This window comes from Pseudorca crassidens, chromosome 14 (assembly GCF_039906515.1).
Source record: "Pseudorca crassidens isolate mPseCra1 chromosome 14, mPseCra1.hap1, whole genome shotgun sequence".
Taxonomy (NCBI): Eukaryota; Metazoa; Chordata; class Mammalia; order Artiodactyla; family Delphinidae; genus Pseudorca; species Pseudorca crassidens.
The window spans coordinates 2790991-2802411 of record NC_090309.1 but is presented as its reverse complement, the minus strand read 5'-3'; the positions used below and the strand labels follow the sequence as shown (position 1 = coordinate 2802411).

General features: G+C 49.9%; 1 long non-coding RNA gene across 1 annotated transcript; it reads right to left on the bottom strand.

The window, feature by feature from the left end:
* Nucleotides 1–674: 674 nt before the first annotated feature.
* Nucleotides 675–4026, bottom strand: LOC137205569 (uncharacterized). Its single transcript, XR_010934210.1, has 4 exons — nt 3918–4026; nt 3311–3452; nt 2078–2172; nt 675–1354 (listed from the first exon to the last, which is right to left on the bottom strand). It is a non-coding gene; the product is annotated as an uncharacterized lncRNA (long non-coding RNA).
* Nucleotides 4027–11421: the final 7395 nt, after the last annotated feature.

Sequence of the window (11421 nt, the reverse complement as noted above, 5' to 3'; positions counted from 1 at the left end):
AGGCAGCATCTCAGAGGCGGTGGTCTCCACTGTTGCAGCAGACAGGAAGCAAGGAGTGTGAACAGTCTTGCCAAAGTCTGCCTGGTCAAAAGAACAGCGCTGAGAATAACTACTGGCTCCTGTCCTAGGGTGGCACTTTTCTTGTCAATTCTGTACTCTAGAGGGTTCTGATATGGAAACAGAAAGGGAGGACCTGATCCAGCAATCCCAGTCCTGGGCATATATCCTGAGAAAACCATAATTTGAAAGGATGCATGCACCCTGGTGTTTACTGCAGCACTGTTTACAATAGCCAAGACATGGAAGCAACCTAAATGTCCATCGACAGAGGAACGGATAAAGAAGATGTGGTACATATATACAATGGAATATTACTCAGCCATAAAAAATAACGAAATATCGCCATTTGCAGCAACATGAATGGACCTAGAGATTATCATACTAAGTGAAGTAAGTCAGACAGAGAAAGACAAATATCATATGATATGGCTTACATGTGGAATCTAGAAAAACGGTACAGATAAACTTATTTGCAAAGCAGAAATAGAGTCATGGATGTAGAAAACAAACTTAAGGTGACCAGGCAATGGGGGTGGGGAGGGATACATTGGAAGATTGGGACTGACATACACACACTACTATATATAAAATAGATAACTCATAAGGACCTGCTGTATAGCACAGGGAACTTTACTCAATACTCTGTAATGACCTATATGGAAAAAGGATCTAAAAAAGAGTGGGTATATGTATATGTATAACTGATTCACTTTGCTGTACAGCAGAAACTAAAACAACATTGTAAAGCAACTATACTCCAATAAAAATTTAAAAAATAAAAAAAAAATTGAACAATTTTTAAAAAGAAAGGGATGACCGGGTGTCTGCGGACACAGGGAAAGTCTTTTCTGAATTGTCCAAGGAAGAGAGTTTGGAGGCCTGGATGTGTGAGATGTCCACACTCTGGCTGGGTGACCTGGGGTTTGTCCATTTAGGGCTTCTGCGTTTAGCCTGTTGTGTTATGTTGTTTTGGCTAAAATGAGTGAAGAAAATCTGGGCTTCCACAGATATTTAGCTGGAAAAAGGAGGAGGATTTTTATCAGCCTTTTCAGATAATTGTAGATAATATGCTTTGATCCCACGTGGAAAACTGATGAGTGTCAGCTGTTTGAGATTGTTGCAGTGTCGAAGTGGAAACCACGTTAATGAACTTTTTGTATTCTATTACATTAAAATCCACAGGTCTATCTTGTGCTTTGAATAAGTCTTTTAGCCATGCATAATTTCCAACTTCATGTGTTGGCCATTAGAAAAAATACTGGTTCACAGATATTGCCAGTTTGGTTCCAGACCTCTGCAATAAAGCGAATATCACAATAAAGTGAGTCACATAAATTCTTTGTTCTCCCAGTGCACATAAAAGTTATGTCAACACTATACTGTAGTCTATTAAGTGTGCAATACCATTATGTCTAAAAAAACAACGTACACACCTCAATTAACAGATGCTTTTTTGCTAAAAAAATGTCAGCTGAGCCAATTTTAGCAACTCTTCCTTTGGCAATAATAACATTGTAGCCGTATCATAGAAATAGTTCTGACCTCGAGGACCCCTTGAAAGGGCCTTGGGGAGCCTCAGGGGCCTGTGGACCACAGTTTGAGAACTACGAGTCTACAGCAAAAGAAGACCAGAGGGCTGGACGGGTATTAGAACATCGGCATCTTCATCCGGGCCATTTTTTCACACCTGAATCGATCGTTTGAAAAGCGTATAATGGCTGTCCGTGTGCCCAGGGGGGTGCCTACACCCTCACAGAACATCCCTGTCTAGCAGGGAGCCGAGGCAATAGAGAGAAGACCCTAGAGGTTCCCGCCCTCTCCTCTGAAACCATTTTACTCGTAGTCAGGAATGCGTGCTGTACCAATTTACATTATCGCCTTGTATTCTTTGCTGATGCTACATGCGTCAACCTTGTCCTGTTGATGAGATCCTTTCTGATCTGGGCTCAGATTTCCAGCCCTGCTCAGAACCTCTTAACTGCAGCACCCCAGTCTGAATCCCTCCGTACCTACTGACCTCAGTGGCCGGGTCAGCAAGCTCAAGTTCAGGCAGTGACAGCCTCGTCCGTGATCTGGAATAAAACCTACCATGTTCCCATGAGCACCAGCAGCCTGAAATAGACACCAGAACGCTCAGGCATCAGCTTTATTTATTTATTTTTGTTTTATTTTTTTTGCGGTACGCGGGCCTCTCACTGCTGTGGCCTCTCCCGCTGCAGAGCACAGGCTCTGGACGCGCAGGCTCAGCGGCCATGGCTCACGGGCCCAGCCGCTCCGCGGCATGTGGGATCTTCCCAGACCGGGGCACGAACCCGCGTCCCCTGCATCGGCAGGCGGACTCTCAACCACTGCACCACCAGGGAAGCCCTGCTTGATCATCTTTAATCTCAATACTTTGAAACAGTGAAAATGGAAATAGGTCCTCTTGCTCATGTCAATATCCACGTCCTGTTTCCTCTGTTAGAGGCACCATTTCCCAGCTCAAGTGTGGAGGGTCCACATGTTTCTAAAGGGGCTGCCCTTACCCTCCCCCAGCCAGCCTCACCCTCCTGGAGTAGAGCCCCGTGAGCCCCCTCCCATTATTCACAGCCGGAGCCTTGGGATGGACCACAGCGATGGGGGAGACCAGGGAGGTTATTGTGTGGGAGCATCTTAAGCAATAATTAAGGAAACATGTCTGAGAAGGTTACAAGTACAATGTCAGTCCTCCCATATCTGTGTGTGGAGGGGTGTTTCCAGATATTGTAGGACTTGGTGGACCTTTCAGGCTTCTGTGGAAGAGGTGAGAAGGAAATTTTCTCTGCTTTGTAGTGTAGGTACGAGAAGTCAAATATCACTAGGTCTGTTTTAGTGATTTTGTCATATGTCATTTTATAAGAAGATGACAGCACTGTAAGCTCTTTGTATAATTAGAATACATTTGGTACCAGAAGAAACCACATACGGAGAAGCAGAGCACCAGGACAAAACGAGTGACGTGGGAGGGAGAAGGGAACTGAGAGGAAGAAGCAAATGGTCGCTAAGACCCTCCTTCTTCCAGGACCCTACCCCCCAAGCCACTCTCTTCTGGTTGAGAGCCTCCACGGTTACTTACTGGTTTCTGCATCTTTAAATTCTTGCTTCCTGACACACGCACTCCTTTATTTATCTTCGTCCTGTGGTACATACTACCTCCCTCCTTTTCATACAACCCTGGTCATGGGGTACTTTCCAAGAGGCGTACTTTCTGGGATGCAAACACATACGATACCTTGTCCCGAGAGATCTTCCCCGCAGGGCAAACGAGGCTGTGGTTTCCTGGACATGTTTCAGCATCTCAGCGATGTGATCTCTGCTCCAGAGCCACAGCTGGTCCTGCTAGGTCATTGTCTGTTGAATCGCTGTGGCTTGGGCTATGACACATGAGAATGACATGCGAAATTTGACCTAAACACTAGAGAATCTGGATCTGGAGGGACTGTGTCTGAACCAAATGAAAACCTTTCCAACTTTCCCCCATTTCCTTACTGTTTACACACATCTCACGTTATCCAATGTGAATACATAATTTACTTCTTATGTCAGGTAGTCTTTGTGGGCGATAGTCAGATAAAGATGAGTATCTCTTCCTTTGGGCCTTCTCGAAAGCAGGCCCAGTAGGAACGGTCATTTCGTACAGCCCAGACTGCAAGGAGCTTTAATGCTCAGCACACTTCCCACCGTGCTGAGAATGCAGGGAAGACTGGGTGTTGACCTTCCTTACAGCATTTTTGCCCAGCTAACGGGAGTCCCTTAATGGGACTCAAAAGGCTTAATGTCATCAAAATACAAAAACTGGAAATCCATTTTCACACTTCCATTAGGATAATCCCAGCCACCTGTATCTCACGAGAGCACGGCAGGACTTCTTCAAGGCTGGTCCCCTCTCCCCCGCGCCGGAGATGATGGTTGGATCTTCCAAAGACGCTATTTGTAAGCCAACCCTCCTCCTGCCGCCCTTGGGGGTGGGGCAGGCCTCGTGCACGGGGCACGGCGCCCCGAAATGAAATCCAGCTGACTTTTATGGGCTTCCCTTTACAAAGTCGGCTTCCGGCCTGCATCCGGCCTCAGGATGAAGCCGCTCTGAGTCCTCCTCACACCAGTAAATCCAGGATCAAATCTTCTCCAGCTGCGTCTGTCCTGCCTGCACCCGGGGGACTGGCCGTTGTCAGGTACGCGATATACAAACAAATTCCACAGCAGGGGATCTTGTTTCCAAGGATTATTTTTAGTTGAAATCAGCACCTTCCCCACTCTTCCAGGTTTCTAAAGCATCCATTTATCTTCGTCCGTTTCGCCGTTTCTGGATTCGCTGCCAAAGCAGTTTCAGGTGCCCCGTCTCACGCCTCTCTCAAGTGCACGTGGAGTAAAGCACTACGTTTTGTCTGGTCCCAAAGAGGCCACAGGGAGGGGTGGCTCAGAGCAGTGTCTCCTGTCCCTTGTTTTTTGTTGTTGTTGTTGTTGTTGTTTTTTTGGCGGCACTGTGTGCCTTGTGTAATCTTAGTTCCCCGACCAGGGATGGAACCTGGGCCCCCAGCAGAGGAAGCACGGAGTTCTAATCACTGGACCACTAGGGAAGTTCCTGCATCTCCTGTCCCTTGAAAGGACCTGACAGCAGCAGAAGCCGTGGGGGTCGGTTTTCCCAGCACATCATTTCTCGGGCTCCAGGTCAGTCCACGGACCTTTCGTTGGTGCCACTTGCCCGGCACGCGCCCCGTTAAGGAGCCCAGCACGGCCACGTCTCTCTCCATCTCCAGTAACATCGAAGGAGCAACGCCTTTTCCCTCGTTCCACCCGTATCCCTGCCGGCACCTGGGTCCTCCCAGACACAAGTGCTTGACTCACGGGATGTGCTGCTCTTCTCTTTGCTCCAGCTGCCTTGGGGACAGAGTGCTCTTCTCTTTGCTCCAGCTGCCTTGGGGACAGAGTGCTCTTCTCTTTGCTCCAGCTGCCTTGGGGACAGAGTAGCTTGCCTTTGGGAATGATTTAGAGTTTTTGCACATATTACTTCATTCGAGTCTCACAAATCTTGGGAATTAACAGAAGCATTTTCTAGACGTGGAAGCTGAGCCTCAGATTCGGCAGTGCATTCGTAACCAGGGACACTGGGTTTGAATCTAAGGATTTCAGGTTCTTTCCCTCGGTTCCTTTCTAACCGTGTATTTTTGCAGCATGTCTTGTGCTTTTGTAGTTTGGTCGCCCAGTGCTCCGGAGCCCCCCGTGGTGCTCGGCCGGCCTGGCTGTTGAGGGCTGCGTGTGTTGATACAGGCAGAGCCAGGGTGACACTGGCCACAAGCCCGGCCGGTCCCCGACTCTCTGCTCTGTCCCTGGCAGCAGGTGGCAGTTTCCACTGTGCCTCCACACCGTCCTGTGTGCCCCGGGGCAGGACAGCAGCTGGGAGGCGGGAGCCCGGGCCGGGCCAGTCCAGGCCCCACAGGTGGCTCCACTCCCTCAGGGTGACAGCCATGCTCCTTAGCCAGGAGGCCAAGCCCCTCACCTGCCAGTCCCCTCCTCTTGCACCTCCCTACCGGCCGTGCCCTGTCCCCATAGCCCTGCTCCCAACACGACTCTCAACACCTGCCAAGCCCCTTTGCCCCCCTCCCTCCGTCCTCGCTCGCCGACAAGGGCCCGTGTCCATTGCTCTGTGGGCCGGTAGGGAGTGAGGAGAAAGGATCTGCGAGGAAACTTGGCACCTGTGAGAGAAAGGGCACTGTCACCGGGCCCTGGCTGCTCGATTGCTGCGGGGCCGCGGTAATAGCCGCCGCTGCGCCCTCACACACCACCCACGGCAGCTCTCCTGCCGTGTCAGCCTGGGCTCCCCTAACTTGGATTCCCCGACAGTAACGCAGCAAGGCAGCTCCAAGTAGAGCAAGGCCACCCGCTCCAAGCAGGCGGGTCGGGGGAAGGGGAATCCCTCCAGCAGCCACGGGCTCTCAGGAAGCAGACACGTGCTTGCGTAGAGAGTGCGAGCGTGAAGTTCGCATTAGCCAGACGGACCTGGGTTGGAACCCTGGCTGCCCCGGACGACATCGTGTGACCTGGTGACTCCCCCGGTGAACGGGAGCTGGGGGCTAACGGAGAGAAGGCCGGCAAGGCGCCGGCTGGTCTGCGCCTTCAGTGGTGCCTGACCTCGTTAGGTTATTATTACTGCCCGGTGGTGGGGAGGGCCTGGAGGGGGAGGGGTACGGGTCTGTACCGGGGGGACAGGATCTGACATGATGAATCCTTCATATGTGGCCCCGAACGAGCACTGTTCTCGTTCAGTCCTCCCAACCAACTTAGGCTCGTCCCCAGGGCAAGCCTGAGGGAGCAAAGCCTCGGAGGCCACCCCGCCCGGGGACAGACCCCCGTCCAAAGCTGTGCTCCCATCTGTTTCCCCGAGATCCCAAAGCCCCGGGTCCCCCACCTCTGCTCATTTTCCACTTAGCTATGCTTTGACCTCTGCATCCACAGACTAGGTTATTTCTGCTCGAAACCACCATTTGCTCTGCAAGATTAATTCCGAGTCCTCAGTCCGGCCCGGGAGAGGGACCCCCAGTCCCGCTCAGCACCTGGCCTCCCCCGCGCCCTGGTTCTGTGGCTGCACCTGAAGCTGCTGGGCCTGAGGGACCCTCCTCCTCCCCCTGTAACGCCTGGGGTTAAGAGTCAGCTCCATGGGGAAGCTCCGCCCCCCTCACCAGGCAGAGGCTGGCACTTCTCTGCGGTCACTCGCCCCACCATGGGGTAGCTGATGGGTGTGCATGGTACCCCATGAGCTAATCAAGAAAACCAGCATTTACTGTCCTCCTTTGCACAACGGGACTAAAAGGAGTATTTTTTTTTTAACGTTTTTATTGGAGTATAATTGCTTTACAATGGTGTGTTAGTTTCTGCTTTATAACAAAGTGAATCAGCTTTACGTATACATATGTTCCCATATCTCTTCCCTCTTGCGTCTCTCTCCCTCCCACCCTCCCTAATCCAACCTTCTAGGTGGACACAAAGCACGGAGCTGACCTCCCTGTGCTATGCGGTTGCTTCCCACTTGCTCTCTATTTTACGTTTGGTAGTGTATATATGTCCATGCCTCTCTCTCGCTTTGTCCCAGCTTACCCTCCCCCTCCCCGTGTCCTCAAGCCCATGCTCTACGTCTGCGTCTTTATTCCTGTCCTGCCCCTAGGTCCTTCAGAACCTTTTTTTTTTTTTAATTTTAGATTCCATATACATGTGTTAGCATACGGTATTTGTTTTTCTCTTTCTGACTTACTTCACTCTGTATGACAGACTCTAGGTCCATCTACCTCACTACAAATAACTCAGTTTCATTTCTTTTTATGGCTGAGTAATATTCCATTCTATACATGTGCCACATCTTCTAAAAGGAGTATTTTATAAGGTTTTTATTTTATAAAGATTAAATGAGTTCACACAGGTAAAGTACTTAGAATAATGCTTGGTTCACAGTAAGAGTTAATAAGGTTGACTCTTACTAATATTACACTCTTGGTAGATGTTAAAATAATACATGAGAATGGAATGAGAAGAAGTCCGATTTAACCTTTGCCTGTCATAGACCTTTGGTTTCCTTTCTTTCATATCTATTAAAAAACGTGCAGCCCAATGTGGCTTTCAAAGTTTATAAAATGTGAAGAATGAGTTAGTTTAAATGTCACAGAAAAAATTGGTGTGCTCAGTCCCCACCATATTACTTCTCGGAAGACATCCAGCATTCAAACCATACACCACCACTGTCCTTTAGTTTGTCTTTAAGTAAAAAAATCTTCATTTCTCGACTGACAGTAAAGAACTTGGCATTGGAAAAATTAGCAAGTTTGATGCTGGTGCAGAGTCAGAGAAAGCTGTCCCTTGAGTATATTGGGGCTTGTTTTAGCCAAATTAACTTTAGTTTTTGGTGAGATCAGATTTTCAGCTGTTTTTCAGTAATGCAGAGACACACAGCACGATAGCGTTTATTTCATATAAAATAAACCCAGGGTTTCAGTGCTCCCAAGGGCTCTCGTCATAGACCGAGGAAAAGTAGAGACCAGAAAGACATTAATATTATTAGTTCTGATCGCGGGCCAAGCACAGAGCTCTGGGTTTAGATGATCTCATCCAGGATGTGAGATAAATAGGAACGGAACTGTTGAATATTTGGGATGAAATGTAAGCATTTTGGGAATCTATTTGCAGCAGATGCGGCCCCCTCCTCTCACCGTGTGTCTGTGCGTCCATCCACGCCGCAGCGCCATTGGGCGTCTACGTGGTGATACAGCCCAGCTCTCCAGGGAGAGTGAGATGGCAAATTAACCTCCGTGCTCGTAGCACAGAGCAGCGCTAAGACGATATATATATAAACAGTATAAATGCCAACGTACGACAAATAAACGAAGATATTTCATAGTCCCAAAGTTTGGTTATAATTACGCTCTTAAAATCTAGGGCGAAATTCTGAAATGTGTGTGGTAGTACAGCCTGCGTGGATATTCGTGTCTGATAATAGTCATTTGTTGCTGGAACTAGAGAGTTCTGTTTTATGATCGTAGGCATGTTGAATGTTAATTACACTAGTGGTTAAAAAGAATTTCTTCATATTTTATTTTTTGCCCTTCGAGTTTAATAGGGAAAAAAATAAAATGAAGATGATAAATAACACACAAAAGGAGGAGCAAGAGTGCAAATTAGTTCCTTATAATTGTTAAGAGTAGCAGACATTTTTTTTTTTCCGGTACGCTGGCCTCTCACTGTTGTGGCCTCTCCCGTTGCGGAGCACAGGCTCCGGACGCGCAGGCTCAGCGGCCATGGCTCACGGGCCCAGCCGCTCCGCGGCATGTGGGATCTTCCCGGACCGGGGCACGAACCCGCGTCCCCTGCATCGGCAGGCGGACTCTCAACCACTGCGCCACCAGGGAAGCCCAGACATATTTCTTAAAAATGCATTTGGGAAACTGTGTAGTCGAGGTTCTATACACTATTGGAATGATCAGCCAATAGGTTGTATAATTGCATGTAAAAATTTTAAATACCGCATGCGAAACTGCGTCAATTTGAAAGTAACCACGGGTATCATTCAAACACACATTCCTTTGACAAAATAGGTATGAAGTAACCAAAATCACATTCTTTAGATTGCCTGGGATTCTACTTCTCCAAGAAAGGGTTTAGGGTAAAGGAATTCTAGTGTGCGGTGTCCTTGCATGGAAAGGTGTAACCCAAACTATATCAACTTGATACGGACCAATTCGTTATTTTGCGGTCTGTGTTTAAAAAGCCAAAGGAAACTCAACTCTGCCATCTGGTGTAAAAACAGGTCATTGCAACTTCTTTCTTAAAAAAAATAACACCTAACCCAGCTATTCTTCATTTATGAAGAATCATCATGACACAGTGATATACCGGCCTAGCGGTTTTTCCTGGGTAACTGAAGCCTGTTACAGATTTTAAAAAATTATTGATGGCGGGACTTCTCTGGTGGAGCAGTGGTTAAGAACCCGCCTGCCAATGCAGGGGACACGGGTTCGAGCCCTGGTCCGGGAAGATCCCACATGCCGCGGAGCGACTAAGCCCGTGCGCCACAACTATTGAGCTCACGTGCCACAGCTTCTGAAGCCCACGTGCCTAGAGCCCGTGCTTCGCAACAAGAGAAGCCACGGCAATGAGAAGCCTGCGCACCACAATGAAGAGTAGCCCCCGCTCACCGCAACTGGAGAAAGCCCACGTGCAGCAACGAAGACCCAACACAGCCAAAATAAATAAATTAATTAATTAATTTAAAAAATTGTTGATGGGAACGTTTCTAAGACAAGGACTCATTTTCTGTGCATGGTGAACCCAATGGCACCTTTCTTTGGTGACTCAGATGCTCATATGAACATCTGTTGCCGCACTGCCCCTACAGCTCAGGGATAACCCCAGGCTTCAGTGACATTTGGCCTTGCCCTCAGTGGCCCCGTGGGCTGCACTTGTCTGAAGTGCAGCCCAGCTGGGAGCTGGCCAGGCCGCTGGAGCTGGGAAACCAGAAACCTGAAGCCATGAGGCAGGGATGGGTTTGGCTGGAAACAGGTGACCTCCAGATGGTGAGGCAAACCCGAAAAGGAGGATAGAAAGTCAGCAGGTCAGCTCAGCATGGGATCCTCAGGTCAGGAGCAGATGAGACACCAAAAAGATGACGACGCAGGGAAGAAGTGAAGGAACACAAAAGAACACTTAGTACTGAGTCCTGTAGCCCAGAAGGGGCATTGCCTCGTCCTGCCGTGGCCCCAGCTCTCCTCCACTGCGCTCACCCCAACCCTGCGCCTGCTTCATCCTCAGCCCGCGAAGGGCAAGAGGATGGGGCTGTGGGTTCAAGGGTGTCCCTCCCGCTAAATTCAGAGCTTAAAGACCTAACCACCAGTTCCTCAAAATGCTACCCTATTCGGAACTAGGGTAGTTACGATGTAATTAGTAACAATATGATGGCATCATATTGGAGTAAGGTGGGGCTCTAATTAATATGACTGGTTTCCTTATAAAAAGGAGAAGCACACAGGGAGAACACCAGGCGAGCCTGAAGGCGGAGATCGGGGGGGGGGGGGGGGGGGGGGATGTGTTACAAGCCGAGGTAAGTCAGTTGTCAGCAAACCAGCAGACGCCGGGGGAGGGGCCTGGAGCAGAGTCCCAATCAGAGCCCGCTGGAGGAACCAAGCCTGTGACACCCCAGACGTCCGGCCTCCAGGACCAGAGACAATACACCTGTGTCGTGTGTCCCCTGGCTGAAGTCCTAGGAAAGGAATACAGACGGGGAGGGTAATGACAGAGGAAACGGCTCCTTCTCCTCGCCCTCCTCTGCTTGAACGCATTTCAAACACGAGCCGTGTCGGGGCAGGCGGAGGCAGCAAGGAAAGTGTGCCTGGGCCGCGAGCAGCTGTGTGGCCCGGGACCTGGCCATGGGCTTCTTCCCTGTTTTTTTTGTCCACACGTTGGTCTCCAGGAGGCACATCTCCCAACCTCCGGAAACGGGCTGCCTGGCGCCGTAACTGAGAGGTTTAGGTTTGACAACTGCAAACTCAGGTTAAAGAGAAGGGCCTGCTCTTAGGGCCGCTGCGGCCCGTTGGTGGAAACTGGGCGTGCAGGAGTGTCACCCCCGTCATCTCCCTCAGCCTCCAAGCATCCCGCGTGCTAGTGGTCGCGATGCGCCTCTCAGCTCCCAGCTCCCCGTTAGCGCCTGCCCTGCGGCGGGGGCCATCATGCTCAGCTCTCCTGGTCGGGGCTCTGGGGGGCCAGACACGAGGTAGGGGCCTGCCGATTGCCTCCCTGCAGCCCCTCGACACGAGCTCCAGGCCTCCTACCTGTAGCAGCCCCTCCCACCTGCAGGTCTGCACACCT